The sequence below is a fragment of the Hemitrygon akajei genome, chromosome 11 (assembly GCF_048418815.1).
Source record: "Hemitrygon akajei chromosome 11, sHemAka1.3, whole genome shotgun sequence".
In the NCBI taxonomy this organism is placed as follows: Eukaryota; Metazoa; Chordata; class Chondrichthyes; order Myliobatiformes; family Dasyatidae; genus Hemitrygon; species Hemitrygon akajei.
Window position 1 is genome coordinate 163,730,919 of NC_133134.1, and position 18,068 is coordinate 163,748,986.

Genomic DNA, 18,068 nt, shown 5'->3' on the forward strand with positions numbered 1-18,068 from the left:
TGTGATTGCAATCAACCAGAATGATCTCCAGTTATATAGAAACATGTCATTGGCATGGCCGACATCAGCAACCTTCCGAAGTATTAACTTGTCGGCAGTTACAAAGGAGTCAGGAGCAGCCGTAAGCTGATGCCCTCTCCAGCCAGCCCTGTCATTCAAAGTCACAGTTGCTCCTCTGTCTGACTTCCATCCCCATATTCAGAAGCTGCAGCTTGGGGATACTGGAAACTTGGATGTATCTAGATATTCTGGCTGATTCTTCAAAGTGATTCATGTTGCCACTTACTGTCTCTATCTATTACCCCTGTAACCACCCCACCCCCTCCATCTATTACCCTCATTATCCCCCACACCCACTATTACCCAATTACCATTCAACACCTCTATCTGTTACCCCCATTACCACACACTCTCTCTATTGCCCCCATTACCACCCCACCCCTCTATCCATTACCCCCATTACCAGCCCACCAACTATCTATTAACCACATTATCATCCCACACCCTCTATCTATTACCCCCATTACTAGTCCACCAACTCAATCTATTAACCACATTATCATCCCACCCCCTCTATCTATTACCCCCGTTACCAGCCCACCAACTCTATCTATTACCTCTGTTGCCACCCCACCCTTCTATCTATTACCCCCATTACTGCCCAGCTCCTCTATCTATTACCCCTGTTACCACCCATTCTCTCTATTGCCCCAATTACCACTCCATAATGTTAACGTTGGACTGGACATGATATGCAACAAAAAACAACATTCAATAATTCTATACATTTATGCATATTTTATTTTACATCCAAATTCAAGTTCAAGTCCTCGATCCCTGTTCCATTTTCTTGCCTTTTCCATAGTTTGCTCCATGGAGTTGAAATACTAGTTTGGTTACATCAAGGATTTCTCTACATAGAGCCTCCAAATATATAAACTAATGTCTGTTAGCAATACCACAGGGCTGTCCTGGTCACATGTAGAATAGCATTGGCAAATAGTTTGTCACATATACATTAATCCATCATTAAGGACACTCACCATCCAGGATATACCATCTTCTCATTAATCCAATCAGGGTGGAGGTACAGGGGCCAGTCAATGTTTTAGGAACAGCTTTTCCCCCTCCACTATCAGATTTCTGAATGGTCTGCAAACCCATGAACGTCACTATTTTGCTCATTTTTGCACTACTTTTTTATTTTTTGTATTTCTTATTGTGACTTATAGAAAAACTTATGTATTACACTGTACCTAACATCACTTTATGTACGTACATGCAATCCATCTATGTATTTATATTCATTGTGGGTTTTCTATTGTGTTCTTTATCTTATTGTGATTTTCTTTGTGATGCATTAGAGCCAGAAAGTAACAATTATTTTGTTCTCTTTCACACTTTGTACTCGAAATGACATTGAACAAACTTGAATCTTGTAATGCTGTCGCAAAACAACAAATTTCACGATATATGTCAATGATAATAAACCAGATTTTGATTCTGATTATTGGGATGTGGCCATCACTGGCAAAACTAATATTCACTGCTCACCTTCTTTGTCCTTGAAAAAGCTGTGAGAGCAAGCCGGGTTCTTAAAATCTTCCTAGAGTGATCGGGTCCTACCCTAATAGAAATGGCTTTGGTCTTTTTGATAGCGTTGACTTGCCTCCTCTGTGACTACTGCCCCTGCAGTATGAGACTGGGATCACGTATCGGCCTAGAGCTGTAAGAACGGCAAATATCAACACACGATTCTGCAGATGCTGGAAATCCAGAGCAACGCACACAAAGGAACTCAGCAGGCCGGGCAGGATCAGTGGAGGAGAATAAACCCTTCTCAGCCCAAAAAGTGGACTGTTTGGACCATAAGACCATAGACCATAAAAACAGGAGCAGAATTAGGCCATTCGGCCCATCGAGTCTGCTCCACCATTCCATCATGGCAGATTTATTATCCCTCTCAAACCCGTTTTCCTGCCTTCTCCCCGTTACTTTTGATGTCCTTACTAATCAAAAACCGATCAACCTCCACTTTAAATATACCCAGTGACTTGGCCTCCACTTCCATCCATGGCAACGAATTGCACAGATTAACCACCAAAGTTTATTGCCCTCCAAGGATGGTACACTAAACTCTACTGGCTGATACCCAATCGAGTTTTTATTATAAGCGTCAGTTAACCACTTTTACTTCCTTCAGCTTGCTGATTCTAAATTTGTAAATCAGAAGTAAAGTCGCAATGCAAAGCAAAATAAACGACTGATTGTGAACAAAAGAGGTTCTGCAGATGTCGGAAATCCAGAGTAACGCACACAAAATGCTGGAGGAAGTCAGCAGGTCGGGCAGCATCTATGGAGATGAATTGATGTTTCTGGATGAGAGCCTTCATCCGGACTGGAAAGGAAGGAAGGATGTGCCGGAATAAGAAGGCAGGGGGATGAGAAGGAATACAAGGCAGAAGGTGATAGGTGAAGTTGAGCTGGTGGGGGAGCATGGAAGAAGTAAAGATGCTGGGTGGTGATGGAAAGAAGTAAAGGACTGGAGAAGATGGAATCTTATTGGAGAGGAGAGTGGACCATGGGAAAAAGGGAAAGAGGAGGGAGGTGATAAGCGGGTGAGGAGAAGAATAGAGGTAAGAGGGGAGCCAGAGGGGAAATGAAGATGAAGATGAAGATGAGGACAGGGAGAAGGGAAAATTCATGGAAGTTAGAGAAATCGATGTTCACGCCATCAGGTTGGATGCTATCCGGACAGAATATCAAGAGTTGCTCCTCCATCCTGAGAGTGGCCTCATCCTGGCAGTAGAGGAGGCAATGTCAGAATGGGAATGGGGTTTGGAATTAAAATGGTTGGCCACCGGAACATGTGGATCGAGCGAAGGTGCTTGACAAACCAGTTTCGCCAGCGCAGAGGAGGTCTTGCCAGGACCACCAGATACAGAAGACAACCCCAAATGATTTGCGGGTGAAGTGTTGCCTCACCCAGAATGACTGTTTGGGGCCCTGAACGCTTGCAAGGATAAGTGCTGTGAAGGAGGGATGAATGAACGAGGAAATCACGAAGGGCCTCGTTGAGTTAAATAGCATCTGTAGAGGAAGATGCTGCCTGACCCATTGAGTTCCTCCTGCAGTTCATTTATCACTTTGTATTCTATAATCTGCAGCCTCTCGTGTCTCCACTAAGGTTGTAATTTTTGGATGTGAATTTTGATTTGGATCATCAGTCCCACACAAGTAGTGGATACGGTCCAGTCCATCACTGGCAAAGCCCTCCCCACCATTGACCACGTCTCCATGAAACACTGTTGCAGGAAACACCCACCATCCAGGCTATGCTCTCTTCTTGCTGAAGGAGGTACAGGAGCTTCAGGGCTCACATCACCAGGTTCAGGAACAGTTACTACGCATCAACCGTCAGGCTTCTGAACCAGCATCGATAACTTCTATTAACTTCACTCACCTCTACACTGAACTGTTCCCACAACCTGTGGACTCACTTTCTAGGACTCTTCATCTCATGTTCTCGATATTTATTGCTTATTTTTTTGTATTTGCACAGTTTGTTGTCTTTTGCACTCTGGTGATTGTCCATCTTGTTGGGTCTGGTCTATTGATTCTATTATGTTTCTTTGTATTTACAATGAATGCACACAAGAATAATAGATTTACTTTGAACTTTGACCAGTCCAGTCCTCTGGAATAATGATCCAGAAGTATAATCACTAGACTCCTGGGATGGGGTCAGGATGCTCCTAACCTTTTTTTATACCAAGGACCTGTACCATTAACTGAGGGAGTCTGTGGAGACCAGGTTGGGAACCGCTGAATGGGGCGGCGCCAGAGAGGAATAGGTGTAGGATGGTATCATCAGAGCCAAAATACAAAGTACAAGGTACGAAGTAAACATTATCAAAGTGTATATATGTCACCATTTACGACCCTGAGGTCCATTTTCTTGCAAGCATTCTCAATAGATACAAAGATCCACGGACAAAGTCACTTAGATCACATTTCTTCCTCATTCTGATGTTTGGTCTGAGCAACAGCTGAACCCCTTGACCGTGTCTGCATGCTTTATGCATTGAGTTGCTGCCATGTGATTGGCTGATTGGACACTTGCATTAACGAGCAGATGCACAGGGGTACCTAATAAAGTGGCCACTAAGTGTATTTTCAGTAGGAGAGGAATTAGATAGGAAGGGGGAAATATTTGCATTGTTATCTAATTGGATGAGTTCAATGGGCTCCCTCTGCCTGTATCCAATTCACAGGAAGGCTTTGTAATTATTGCTGATGTGTGTTGCATTAGCTGATCTGACGTTTTTTTTTCAAAACAAGTCTTCATTACAATGCACAATAAAAGACAAAACTATCCACTTTTGCAGAGGGAGGAGATTGTGCAATCCTGGGGGCTGGTGCTGAGCCAACTCAGATGGAAAGGTTCCTGTTCTTCTTCTTGCCCTGCAAGAGCTAACCTCCGCAGACAGTGAGAATAGATTCAGTCTTCTTGTTCATTAGAGCTCCTCAATGCCACAGGACTACGTAGATCATAGTTCCAAGATAATAAGGTTATTGGTTCCTCCACCTTTTTCCTTGGTGTAGATCAGTAGTGGGAGTGTCAGTGGGGCATTTAGGGGCCATTGGGTTGCACTGAGAGCTACCATGGACTCATTTGGGCTGACAGGAAAAATAGATTGGATGTAGTGAGTAGGATCGCAGTCAGCTACACAAAAGTGCTGGACAGAAAGAAAGCACAAACAAATACTGAACACTGAACACAACAAGACCTTCAGACCTATTAACAGTCAGCTTACTTTATCACCAAATTCCTATCTAATGAACAGTCACTTTGATACAGCGTTGCTGTACCCGCACTTCATGCTAACTTGGACATCTACAGAATATCCTTTTTTATCTGTTAGTATTATTGTCTTAATATTATCCTAGGTGCTGTATGTGATACATGTACTGTGTTTTGCACCCTGGGCCCAGAGGAATGATGTTTCATTTAGTTGTATACATGTGCACCATTGAATGACAATAAACGTGAACTTGAACTCGAAACAAACTGAGGGAGCAAATTCTGCTATTAGGCGACTAGAAGGCCAGGATTGAAGCCTGAAGGGCAATTGGAAGTCCAGATCAAGGCTTAGAGGTTGATCAGAGATCTAGATTGAAGCCCAAAAGCCAATTGGAGGTCCAGATCAAAACTGACAGCTGATTGGAAATCCAGATGAAAGCCTGAAGGTTGATAGGAGATCCAGATCAAAGGCCCAAAGGTGAATTGGAGATCCTGTTCCAAGGCCGAAGGTCAATTGGAGATCCAGATTGAAACCTGAAGACCGATTGGAAGTCTAGTCGAGGCCAGAAGGCTGAAGCAAAAAGTCTTGGAATCTCTGCGAGTCCGCTGGGGAAGTCAAGGCCCAGTGGCTGCGAATCCACAAGCCCTCTGGCAGCTGGAGCCTGAGGACACACTGTCCTGGGGTTAGAGGACTGTGTATGTGTGTGTGAGGGAGGAACGAGGAGCAGGGCTTGTTTCACTGTTGTATTTTTGCTTGTGTTCCGCTGAGTATTGAGGGCAGATAAATAAAATTTAAAAAGTAAAAAGAAACAATGGTTTCTATTTCAATATTATATTTAAACAGGCCCTTGCAGCCCAAAATCCTGCACCGCCCAATTAACCTATTAACCCGTACGTCCTAGGAATATGGAAGAACACAAAATCACCAGGAGGAAACCTACATGGTCATGTGAAAACCTAAAATTCCTTTCAGAGAGCATTGGAATTGACCTGGGACACTGACTCTGTAAAGCATTATGCTAACTGCTATACTCTTGTGCTGCCCCAATATTGGGTCTTCCACCTTCTCCCTGGTGTATTTATGGACATATGTGAGAGAATAGGTTAGAGGAAATTTAACAGGAGAATGGTCTGCACTAAGAGCTACACAAATCTGTTGGGCCAAATAGCCTCCTGAGTTACAACAAGATATAAAAATATAAAACAACGTGAAATTCACCACAACTTAGACTCTCTGAACACACTGCATGGACAATACGATTCCTCCGTAGTCAGAAGAACTCAACAGGCTGAGCAACATGTGTGGGGAGGAGAGGAAACTGTCGATGTTTGTGATCGAAATCCTGATCTAGGATTCAGATTCAGATTTACATCGAAACATACAGTGAAATGCACTGTTTACATTAACAACCAACGCATGCAAGGACATGCAGGGGCATCCCGAAAATATCATCAGCATACTTGCCCACTAAGCCATCAATTCCGTCATCCAGATCATTATCGTATGACGTGAACGGTAGTGACCCAACACCGACCCCTGCTGAACATCACTACTCACTGGCAGCCAACCAGAAAAGGCTCCTCTATTCCCAATCTTTGCCAGCGGGTTAGATTGGATAGTCAAGGTTCAAGATTCAAGCTTATTTATCATGGGTACATCGAAACAAACAGTGAAATGTGTTATTTGTTTTAACAACCAAAACAGCCTAAGGATGTGCTGGGGGCAGCCCGCAAGTGTCACGCCAACATAGTAGGTTCACAATGTTCAGCACAACAAAAGCAAAACAAGACATCAGAACAAGCTCCTTTCCTTCTCTCATACACACACACACACACACACACACACACACACACACACACACACCTCCAACCCCAGGACAGGTGCCTTTGGGGTTTATTCTGTTAACTGATTGTTCTGTCAAGAAGAGAACCAAGGATAATGCTGGAAAGTTCAGACTGGGAGTGTTTCAGGCTAATGGTAGTGAAGTTACTGGAGAGAATCCATAGGGATAGGATTTATGAACATTTGGAAAACTGTGGCCTGATTAGGGAGATCTAGCATAGCTTTGTGTGGATTTTTTTCCCCAGGGTTGAAATGTCTAATACCAGAGGGCGTGCATTTAAGGTGAGAGGGAGTCAAAGGAAATGTGAGAGGCAAGATTTTTAGACAGAGAGTGGTGGGCACCTGGAATGCATTGCCTGGGGTGGTGGTAAAGACAAAAACATTAGGGACTTTTAAGAGACGTTTAGATAGGCACATGAATGTAAGGGGAATGGAAGAGTAGGGCATTGTGTAGGCAGAAATGAGTAATGTAGTTGGCCATTCGATTACTATTTTATTGGTTTGGCACAACAGTGTGGGCTCCTGTGCTCTACTGTTTTATGTTCTAACGGACTCTCATTTAATCTGGCTTTCACTCACATGCCACTGTTTACGGCCCTTCCCTAATCTGCTTTCAGGCCACTGACAAGATCCCTTGCTGTGGGTCTGACTGACATCAGTAGTAACGCTCCCTCTAATTTTTTTTACACCTGCTTGAACCGACCATTGCTCAGAGCAGGAAACTTTTACACAGCCTGAAAACTGTGCAGCTCTTTAAATGCTTTGTTTTGTAATATGTTTAAATGCTTTTTGTAATATGCATGCTGTGGATATTTAGAATAAAAATTAAAAAATCACATACTTCTGAATTTATTAATTGAAGAGTATAATGAAATACAACACTACAAAGGAAGTCCTTCATGTCTCATAAACTTTGTATCATCTGCCTTTATCCCAGCTGTGAGGCAACAAAGGCTATGTGCGCGGGAGCATTTCTGTTCGTGTGCGGTCGTGCATCCTTGCAACTTAACAGAGGCTAAGTGCACGGGGGCATTTCTGTTTGTGTGTGGACGTGCACCCATGCAGCTCAGAGGGAACAGTGGTCAGTAGACTTCTGTCCGTAAGGTGAACGTCATGGTCACTGTTGGAAACCATCTGGTCATTTGGCAGTCGTGGCTTCCAATATTAACTGCTCGTTCCAAGTTCAGCTAATTAACTAAACCTTAATTCCCCAGCTGCTCTGGTGGTCGTGGGATTCGAACTCACATCCTGGGATCACTAGTCCAAGTCCCTGGATTGTAAGCCCCAGCATCAGAGCTACTCTTCCTACCCATGTGGAGGTGTGTGACCGGTGGTGACCAGAGGATTGGAATTCCCCGCAGAGGAGGGAATTGCTTGTGTAGAATCATTGTTCCCATGGGCGGCCACCTAAAATCCCAGGCGTAATCAACCTCAGGTGATGGTCAGCTAATTCCCCTTTGACACCATCAGCCTGACATTGGTTAAATACGAATAAATCAACCGAAATAGTCAGAAAATTCCCCAGGGGGATCTGAAAGTCTAACGACAGTTAATTCTAACTTGTTTCCAAGAGAACCACTGAGAGTGAGACTTCCTCATTGTGAGTGAGTACCTGAGAAGTGATCAGAGACCGAGAAAGCGAGAAATGTTTTTACAACCAATGGCTTGACTGCCAATTCCTGTCAACAGAGCGATTGCAACCAAAGGTTCCTGTCAAACTCATGCTGAATGCTGGTTAAGCTTCATATGCAAATCGATATGTTACAGATGCTGGAAGTTAGAAGCAAAAACAGAACATTCTGGAAACTCTTGGCACGTAGGGCAGCTTCTGAATAAAATATTTGTATGTTCACCCCATGAATATGTGGGTTTCCTTCGGGCGCTCCAGTTTTCTCCCACATTCCAAAAACGTACAGGTTAGTGGGTTAACTGGTCACATGGGTGTGATTGGGCAGCACACGCTCACAGGCCGAACATAGGCTGTGTCTCTAAGTAAATTTTTTAAAAAGTTAGCGACCTGCAATAAAAAACAAGAGGTTCTGCACTTGCTGGAAACCCAGAGTAACACACTCTACATGCTGGAGGAACTCAGCAGGCCAGGCAGCACCTATGGAGGGGAATGAGCTGTGGAGGTTTCGTGCCGGGACCCTTCATGGGGACTCGAGCTGAAATGTTATTTCTGCTGCTCTTTCCATTGATGCAATCGAACGCTCTCATTATGAGAGCTTTGTAAGCAAAATGGAGTCAGGCTTCCTGTTGTTTGCATTGACAATCAGTATGTGGCATGGTCTATGACTCAGAGGCCAGAGATCAGAGCTGTTGCTGTGTGCTCAGAGACAGTCACACCCTGATTCCTTTTGCTGCCTTTCGTTTGCAAAATGAATATCATGTTTTGATGTGGTAACGTGACCCAGGCACCTTAGAACACATAGTGTGGGAGAGTGGAGTCTGAATAACTGAGTTCTCTCAGCCGAAGAGCAAAATACTTGTATGGAGTTTTAGCAGGGCATTTGGAGAAGATGTTATTATTTTATCCTGTTCTACCTCAATGCTCTGTGTAAAGATTTGATCTGCATGAATAGTATGTCAGACAAGCTTTTCAATGTATTTTGGTATATTTTATTTTCTTTAAATTAGATATACAGTGTGGAGCGGGTCCCTCTGCAGTATTCAGCAACCGATCTTTTCAACGCTAGCCTTATCACAGGATAATTTACAGTGACCAATTAACCTACTAACTGGAACACCTTTGGACTGTGGGAGGAAAACAGAGAACCGGGGGAAACCCACGCGCACTCAAGAAGAACGTACGACCTCCTGACAGAGGGTGCTGGAGCTGAACTCTGAACTCACATGTCCCGAACTGTTATGCTGTCACACTACCGTGGTACCCCAATATTACTGACAATATGTGTCAATTATAAAGCAATACCATAAGACTGTAAGACATAGGGGCAGAATTGACCCATCGAGTCTGCTCCGCTGTTCCATCATGGCTGACTTATTATCCCCCTTAACCCCATTCTTTTGCTTTCTTTCCGTAACCTTTGACATCCTGACTAATCAAGAACCTCTCAACCTCTGCTGTAAATATACCCAATGACTTGGTCTCCACAGCCATCTGTGGCAATGAATTCCACAGATACACCACCCTCTGGCTAAAGAAATTTCTCCTCATTGCTGTTTTAAATGGATGTTCCTCTATTCTGAGGCTGTGACCTCTCATCCTAGACGCCCCCACTAAAGGAAACATCATCTCCACATTCACTATCTCTAAGCCTTTCAATATTCAATAGATTCCCCTTATTTTGCAGAACTCCAACAAGTTACAGGCCCAGGCCATCAAATACTCCTCATATGTTAACCTTTTCCTTCTCAGAAGCATTCTCATGAACCTTCACTGGACCCTCTCCTCTTTTTTAAGGCAAGGGGCCCAAAACCGCACATAAAACTCCAAGTGCAGTCTGACCAGTGCTTTATAAAGCTTCAGCATTACACCCTTGCTTTTATATTCTAGTCCTCTTGAAATGAATGGTTACTTTGCATTTGCTGTCCTTACCATCTGCAAATCAACCTTTAGGGAATTCTGCACGAGGACTCCCACGTCCTTTTGCACCTCAGTGTTTTGTATTTTCTCTCCATTTAGAAATTAGTCAAACTTTTCTTTCTTCTGCCAAAGTGCATGACCATACACTTCCTGACATTGTATTCCATCTGCCATTTCTTTGCCCATTCTCCTAATCTGAGTCCTTCAACAGACTCCCTTCTTCATCAACACTATCTACCCTACACTGACCTTCATATTGTCTGCAAACCTGTCCACACAGGCATCAATTCCATCATACAAGTTATTGACATCTAATGTGAAAAGAAGCAGTCCCATAACTGACCCATGAGGAACACCACTAGTCACCTTTATTCACACTCTTTGCCTCCTGCCAGTCAGCCATTCTTCTAGTATCTCTCCTGTAATACCCATGGGCTCTTATCTTGTTAAATAGCTTCATTTGTGGTACCTTGTCGAAGGCCTTCTGAAAATCCAATTACACAACATCCACCAATTCTTCTTTGTCTATCCTGCCTGTTATTTCCTCAGAGAATTCCAATAGATTTCCTCTTAAAGAAACCACACTACCTTTATCCTGTTTTATCATGGGCCTCCAAGTACTCCGAAACCCCATCCATAATCATAGACTCCGAACATCTGAAGTCAGGCTAACTGGCCTATAATTTCCTTTCTTCTGCCTCCCTTCCTAAAGAGAAGAGTAACATTTGCAAACTTCCAGCTTTTGGAACAATTCCAGAATCTAGTGATTCTTGAAAGATCGTTACTAATGTCTCTACAATTTCTTCAGCTACCTCTCTCAGAACCCTGGGGTGTAGTCCATCTGATCCAGGTGACTGATTTACCTTCAGAATTTTCAGCTTCCCAAGCACCTTCTCCTTATTAATAGCAACAACACTGGCATCTGACCCTCACAATCTCGAACTTCTGACAATCTGCCAGTCCCTTCCACTGTGAAGACCGACGTAAAATATTTATTAGGGTTGTCCCCCATTACTACATCTGCAGTGTTATTTTCCAGTAATCCGATATTTACTCTTGCCTCTCTTTAAATATCTGAAAAACACTTCTGATATCTTCTTTTATAATATTGTATAGCTTATATTCATATGTCATCTTTTCTCTCCATATTGTCTTTTTTAGTTGCTTTCTGTTGGCTTTTAAAAACTTCCCAATCTTCTAACTTCATGCTAATTTTTGCTCTATTAAATGCCCTCTTTTTTGCTTTTATGTTTTTTGACTTCTTTGTCAGTCTTGGTTATCTCATTCACCCTTTCGATTCTTCTGTATCTTTACTATGTATCTATTATACGCCTTCAGAATTGCTTACAGAAACTCCAGCCATTGCTGTTCTGCCATCGTCCCTGCTATTGTCCCCTTCCAATCAACTTCAGCCAGCTCCTCTCTCATGCCTCTGTAATTCCCTTTACTCTGCTGTAATTCTGATACATCTGACTTTAGCTTCTCCTTCTCAAAACTGCAGGGTGAATTGTATCATATTATGATCACTGCCTCCTAAGGGTTCCTTTACTTTAAGCTCACTAATACCAATGGAATGTGAATCACTCCTAGATGGACAAAAACAAAGTAAAGGGCAACACACAAAACACTGGAGGAATCAACATCTATAAAGGGAAATGGACAGTTAGTTCTTGAAGTAAAGGCCTTTCATTTGAGCATCATTAAGTTCTGAATACTGACAGGGCTGGAAGTTTACCTTGAGAGAGTACAGCCCAAGCTAAGAGCACAGCACCCTGAGTAGCCCAGGTGTCCTGGGAGGAAGAAGGAAGGTCAAGAGGAAGTGGTAGAAGAGGAGGACATCTCCACGGTTACAGAGTTAGTTCCAGCATGGCTTGTTGTAATACTGGTGCCAGGCTCAAGGACATCATAGATAGACAGGGAGGTAAAGAAGGCTTTTGACATACTGGGCATCCTAAGCCAGGTAACTGAGTAAAAGAGTTGCAATGTTATGTTGCTGCTGTACAAGCCACTGGTGAGGCTGCGCTTGGAGAGTTGTACTGCTTTGGTCATCGGTATAGGAAAGACACCAGTTAAGTTGGGAAAGCATGCCAGAAAAAAGATTTAAGATGAGAGGGAGAAAGTTGAAAGGGTTTGTGCGCATTGAGTTTTCCACACAGAGAGAGGTGGATGCCTGGAACAGGCTGACGAGAGTAGCAGATATGATAGTGGTATTTAAGAGGCTGTTCAATGGTCACATTTATTATTCCATCTATCTGTCTAGATATCTATCAATTTATTAATTAGTTACATATACCTTAAATGCCCCAATGAATGGCGGGCATCTCAAAAGGGCGGCACAATAGCGTAGTGTTTAGCACAACGCTTTATAGTACAGGAGATCCATGTTCAACTCTCGCCACTGCCTGTAAGGGGGGGGGGAGGGGGAGAGGGAGACACTACACAGGTGCCCAAGGGTAACTTGTGGACTAGCGGAGGGAAGGAGCGCCTTACACCTCCTCTGGTTGAGACATTTCTCACCCCGCCACCCAGTGTGGCACTAACACACGATATGCTGAAGAACTAGGCAGGTCAGGCAGCATCAATGGAGGGGAATAACGAGTCGACAGTTTGGGCTGAGACCCTTCGTCAGGACCGGGGAGGAAGGGAGAAGAAGCTAGAATAAGAAGGTGGGGGAGGGGTGGAGTAGAGGCTGACAGATGATAGTTGAGACCAGGTGAGGGGGACAATGAGAGGGTGTGTGGGGGGGGGGGAATGAAGTGAGAAGCTGGGAGGTGATAGGTGGAAAAGGTAAAGGGCCGAAGAAGAAGGAATCTGATAGGAGAGGAGAGTGGACCATGGGAGAAAGGGAAGGAGGAGGTGTACAAGAGCTGTTACGCAGGTGAGAAGAAAATCCTTTCAGTGTGCTGAAACCTTCGGACTTTTAGTGGGGTTCAAGGTGCAGGGGCACTAGGCAGGAGCGGAGGTCAGGCACAATCTTGCTGAGTATCAGAACGGGTTTGAGAGGATGCAGAGCCTGCCCTTGCTCATCGTTCTTATGTAATTGGCAAATAATCTCTGAAGATGGAAGAGTTAAAAATAAGCTGTGTGTCAGTGGTGAGTCAGTCTTACACAGCCCACACTTTCCTTCCACAGGCTGAGTACATAGACAGGGCCTTACCAATGCAGCTCAGGAGATGATTCAGGTTTGGGGGGGGGGGGGGAGAGGACTGAAGGATGAGAGGGAGGCAAAGTGGTTTCTCTGATGTAGTCAGCAGCCTGCAGCGTCGGTGCGCTTTGTGCGCGGATCATCTGCCCTGCTGGGTGGCTGCAGAGATCACCGTGGGCTTCAGAAGGGCTGCAAGTGTGTGTGTTTTTTTTTCTAATTTTAAGTCCACCACAGCAGGAAGGCTGATAAGATGCAACGCTGTCAAAAAACGTGCTGAGTTATTTTGGACACTAGCGTGGCAGCTCGTGACGGAAGATCTTTCCGAAAACTTTTTATTTCCTCATTTGCGGAAATTGAAACTTTTTATAACTTGCTGGGATCGCCTTCTTGTTGGGGGGGGGGGGGGGGAGTGGTTGGAGCCAGATTGTGACAGGCCGATGGAATGGGGAGGAGGAAGTGGAATGGGCAGTACTCAGAAATCCCCTAAATGATACAGGACCTTAGACAGCTGAAGTGTGAAACCAGATTGTCTTTGACAGACTCACCCTTTTCCAATTGTCTATGAATCCCTCACTCTTTCCTCTCCTCCGCTCCATTCAGATTCATGTATTTATCATGTGTACATGGAGACATGTAGTGAAATGTGTCCTTTGATTTAACAGCCAACGCACCTGAGGATGTGCTGGGGGCAGCCCGCAAGTGTCTCCACACACTCCATTACCAACATCGCGTGCCCAGAACAACACAGATCACAACGAGCAACAAAGCAAGCCCTCTTCCACCCTCCCCCACACACATGGACCTCCAGAATTCCAGTCTCTGGTCTCTAGGCTTCAGCTAACGGCTTCCAGTCTTCCCGTCCACCTTCTGTATCAACCCTTAGACGAACTGACGATGGGACCCTGCACTGCAGGCTTGAACTCCAGGCTCACCAACTGTCCGTAAGACCACAAGTAATAAGACTTATGAGCAGAATTAGGCCATTTGGCCCATGAAGTCTGCTCCATCATTCTTGCAGGTCTGATGTATTAACCCTCTCAGTCCCATTCTCCTGCCTTCTCCCTGTAACCTTTGATGCCCTGACTAATCAAGAACCTATCAAGCACTGCTTTATATATACCCAATGACCTGACCTCCACAGCCGTCTGCCACAATCAATTCCACAGATTCACCACCTTCAATAATCATCTCCTTAGTCTTGCTGTCATTGAGTGAGAGCCTGTTGCTGTGGCACCACTCAGTCAGATTTTCAATCTCCCTCCTGTCAGCTGATTTGTCATCACCTTTGATCTGGCCAACAGCAACGGTTTTGTCAGCAAAATTAAATATGGCATTGGAGCTGTGCTTAGCCTCACAGTCACAAGGGTAACGCGAGCAGAGGAGGGGACCAAGCACACACCCTTGTGGTGCTCCCGTGCTGATGGAGATTGTGATGGAAATGCTATCAATCCAAACAGACTGGGGTCTGCAAGTGAAGAAATTGGGGATCCAATTGCACAAGAAGATATTGAGGCCAAGGTCTTGGAGCTTATTGATTAGTTTTGAAGAGACGGTAGCATTGAATGTCAACCTTTAGTTGATAAAAAGAAAACATCCTGATGTACGCATCTTTGCTGTCCAGATGTTCCACGGCTGAATGAAGAGCCAATAAAAAGACATCTGCTGCGCACCTGTTGTGCTGGTCGACGCATTGGAGTGAATTGAAATAGTTTCTCGGGCACAAGTTGATATGTTTCATCACCACTCTCAAAACACTTCATCACAGTGCAACTGGAGTATAGTCATTGAGGCAGATTACCACGTTCTCCTGAGGTCGAGGCTTCCCTGAAGCAGGTGGGCGCCTCAGACGGCAGAAACGACAAGTTCAAGATATGGGTGAACACTCCAGCCAGTTGATCGGCACAGGTCCTTGGCACTCGGCCAGGTACCCCGTCTGGTCTGGATGCTTTCCGTGGTCACGCTGAAGGAAGCTCTCACGTCAGCCTCTGAGAATGAAATAAACCACTGTAATCGTCGTATACTGTTACTGTGATAATAAGCATACTTTGAATCTATAATATGGAGATTTAAGAGACCCTTAGGTTGGCACATAGATAAAAGAAAAATGGAGGACTATGTGAGAGGGAAGAATTAAGACTGATCTTGGAATACGTTAAAGGGTCAGCACAACATTGTGGGGTGGAAGGCCTGCACTGTGCTGTTCTGCTCTATATTCTATGTTCTAACATAAATTATGCACAAATTTTACAAGACTTGAAGAGAAAAGACTGTATGAAGCAAGACCTTAGTGCAAGAAAGAACACAATTCTACTGTAGTACAAGGGGTGGTCCGTTGTTGGAGCAGGTCGTTTCGAGAACCTGATGTTTGTATGAATGAAGCTCTGCTTGAATCTGGTGCTTTGGGCCTTCAGGCTTCTGCACCTCCTGCCTCTGTCTGCTTGGTAATCTCTTCCCACAGAGATCAGAACGGAGTGTCTGTCTCAGGAATACTTATCCCAGGCGTCTCAAGGCACGGAGGACTGTCGTCAAAAATCCTCCAACTTCACTGGACAGGAAATGAACCTGCCAGAAAATGAATCTCAGGGTTGTATATGGTGACATATACGTACTTTGATAATAGATTTACTTTGAACTTTGTAGATAAGCAAGCCAATGTCTGAGTTTTCCCTGAATCGAAGCCCGGATGATGATCGATTGACCGTGTGTAGGAGGCCCTAATAGTGTACGCTTAAAAGCAGGCCTCCAAGTCTAAACTACTGATGCATTTCAAAACAAGGAAATCTATTTGTGCATTGGTAGCAGTCTGTATCAGTAAACCGGACACTACTCTTTCTGGAATGTTTACAACCCACTGACTGTGAAGGGCCTGTCCCTGCAATATGAACTTTCTCACTGAATGGGAAATTCTGATTCAGGGTAGACACCCTCAGCCACTGAAACTAAAATTTGTTTGCAGATTATCTCCAGGCGGTGCACACTTACTGAAAGATGCATTGTGAAATGCCAGTGTTTTTTTTTAAAGGAATAGACTCATGAGTTAATATTTGTAATACAACTGGAAAGTAATTACTCAAGAGGTTAATTACTGACCTTCCATTCCTAGAAGTTAATCCATCTTTAAACATCCTCTTGAGTCCAGCTATTCACCAGCAACCAAAGAATGCAGTCTTCGTTGTGAGCTGTTACACAGAATTCAGATACCTGGGTTGAAGTCACAAGGTTCCTCTATAATTGTCTCAAAGAATGGGAACATCATCGGCAAAGATTCCGGAGAATGCAGTCTTAACGTTGACAGTTAAGGCCACTGAAATCGTAGAAAATAAGAACACAGGAAAGTACAGGGGGATCAGGCCACAATGTTGTGCTGAACCGGCTAGAAAGTAAATAAGAAACAACCTAACTGTGATCCCTCCTAACTACACGATGTCCATACCCCTCCGTCTTCCTTACATTCATGTGCCTGTCTAAACGTCTCTTAAAAGTCTCTAATGTATTTGCGGACTTAAGTCCCAAGATCTCTCTGCTCAGCAACACTGTTAAGGATCTTCCCGCTGGTAGTGTACTGTCTCCTTGCATTTGTCCTACCGAGGTGCAGTACCTCATACTTACCTGGGTTAAACTCCATCGGACATTTCTCAGCCCATATCTACAACTGGTGTACATTGTGCTGAATTCTTTGCCAGTCTTCTACACTATCCAGACCTTCACCAACCTCAGTATCATCCACAAACGTACAAACCCACCCGTCTACATTTTCATCCAGATCATTTATATGCATCACAAACACCAGAATTCCCAGCACAGATCCCTGTGGAACTCCACTAATCACAGACCTCCAGCTTGAATAAGTCCCTTCAACCACTACCCTCTGTCTTCTGTGCGCAAGCCAGTTCTGAATGCTAACAGCCAATCCGCTGTGGACCCTATTCATCTTAATCTTCTGTATTAGCCTCCATCGAAGTCTTTGTCAAACACCTTACTAAAATCTATGTAGACAACATCCACTGTCCTACCCTCATTAATCTCTCTCATCACCTTGTCAAGAACTCCATCAAGTTGGTAAGATATGACCTGACCTGTAGAAAGCCATGTTGGCTCTTCCTAGTAAGGCCATGGGTTTCCAAATGCTCATATATCCTATCGCTAAGAATTTTCTCCAGCAATTTCCCTACAACTGATGTGAGACTGACTGGTCTATAGTTCCCAGGATTTTCCCTTGTTTGCTTTTCAAATAGAGGTACAACATTAGACACTTGCCAGTTCTCTGGGACCTTGCCTGTCCCTAGAGAGGCATGAAGACACTGGTCAAGCTTCATTCAATATCCCCGGGTAAATCCCATCAGGCCCTGCAGACTTACCCACCTTAATAATCATTAGGAGGCCCAACACTTCCTCCTTCTTGACCTCTGACAAATTTATACACTCAGCACTGATCTCCTGGTTCTCCATGTCCTTTTCCTTGGTAAGTACTGAAGCAAAGTACTTACTGAGTACTCATTCTCCACATCCAAGCAACTGCTTTCTCCTTCATCCGCGAGTGGTCCCACCCTCTCCCTAGTATCCTCTTGCTCTTGATGTATGTATAGAATACCTTGGGATTCTCCTTAATCCTACTTGTCAAGGAGGAGGGGCACCAGTAGAGGGTCATAGGCAGGTGCGGAGAGTGAAGAAGAGTGGGCCAGAGCGGGGAATGGAGGAAGAGAGAAGGTGGAGGGGGGAAATTACCAGG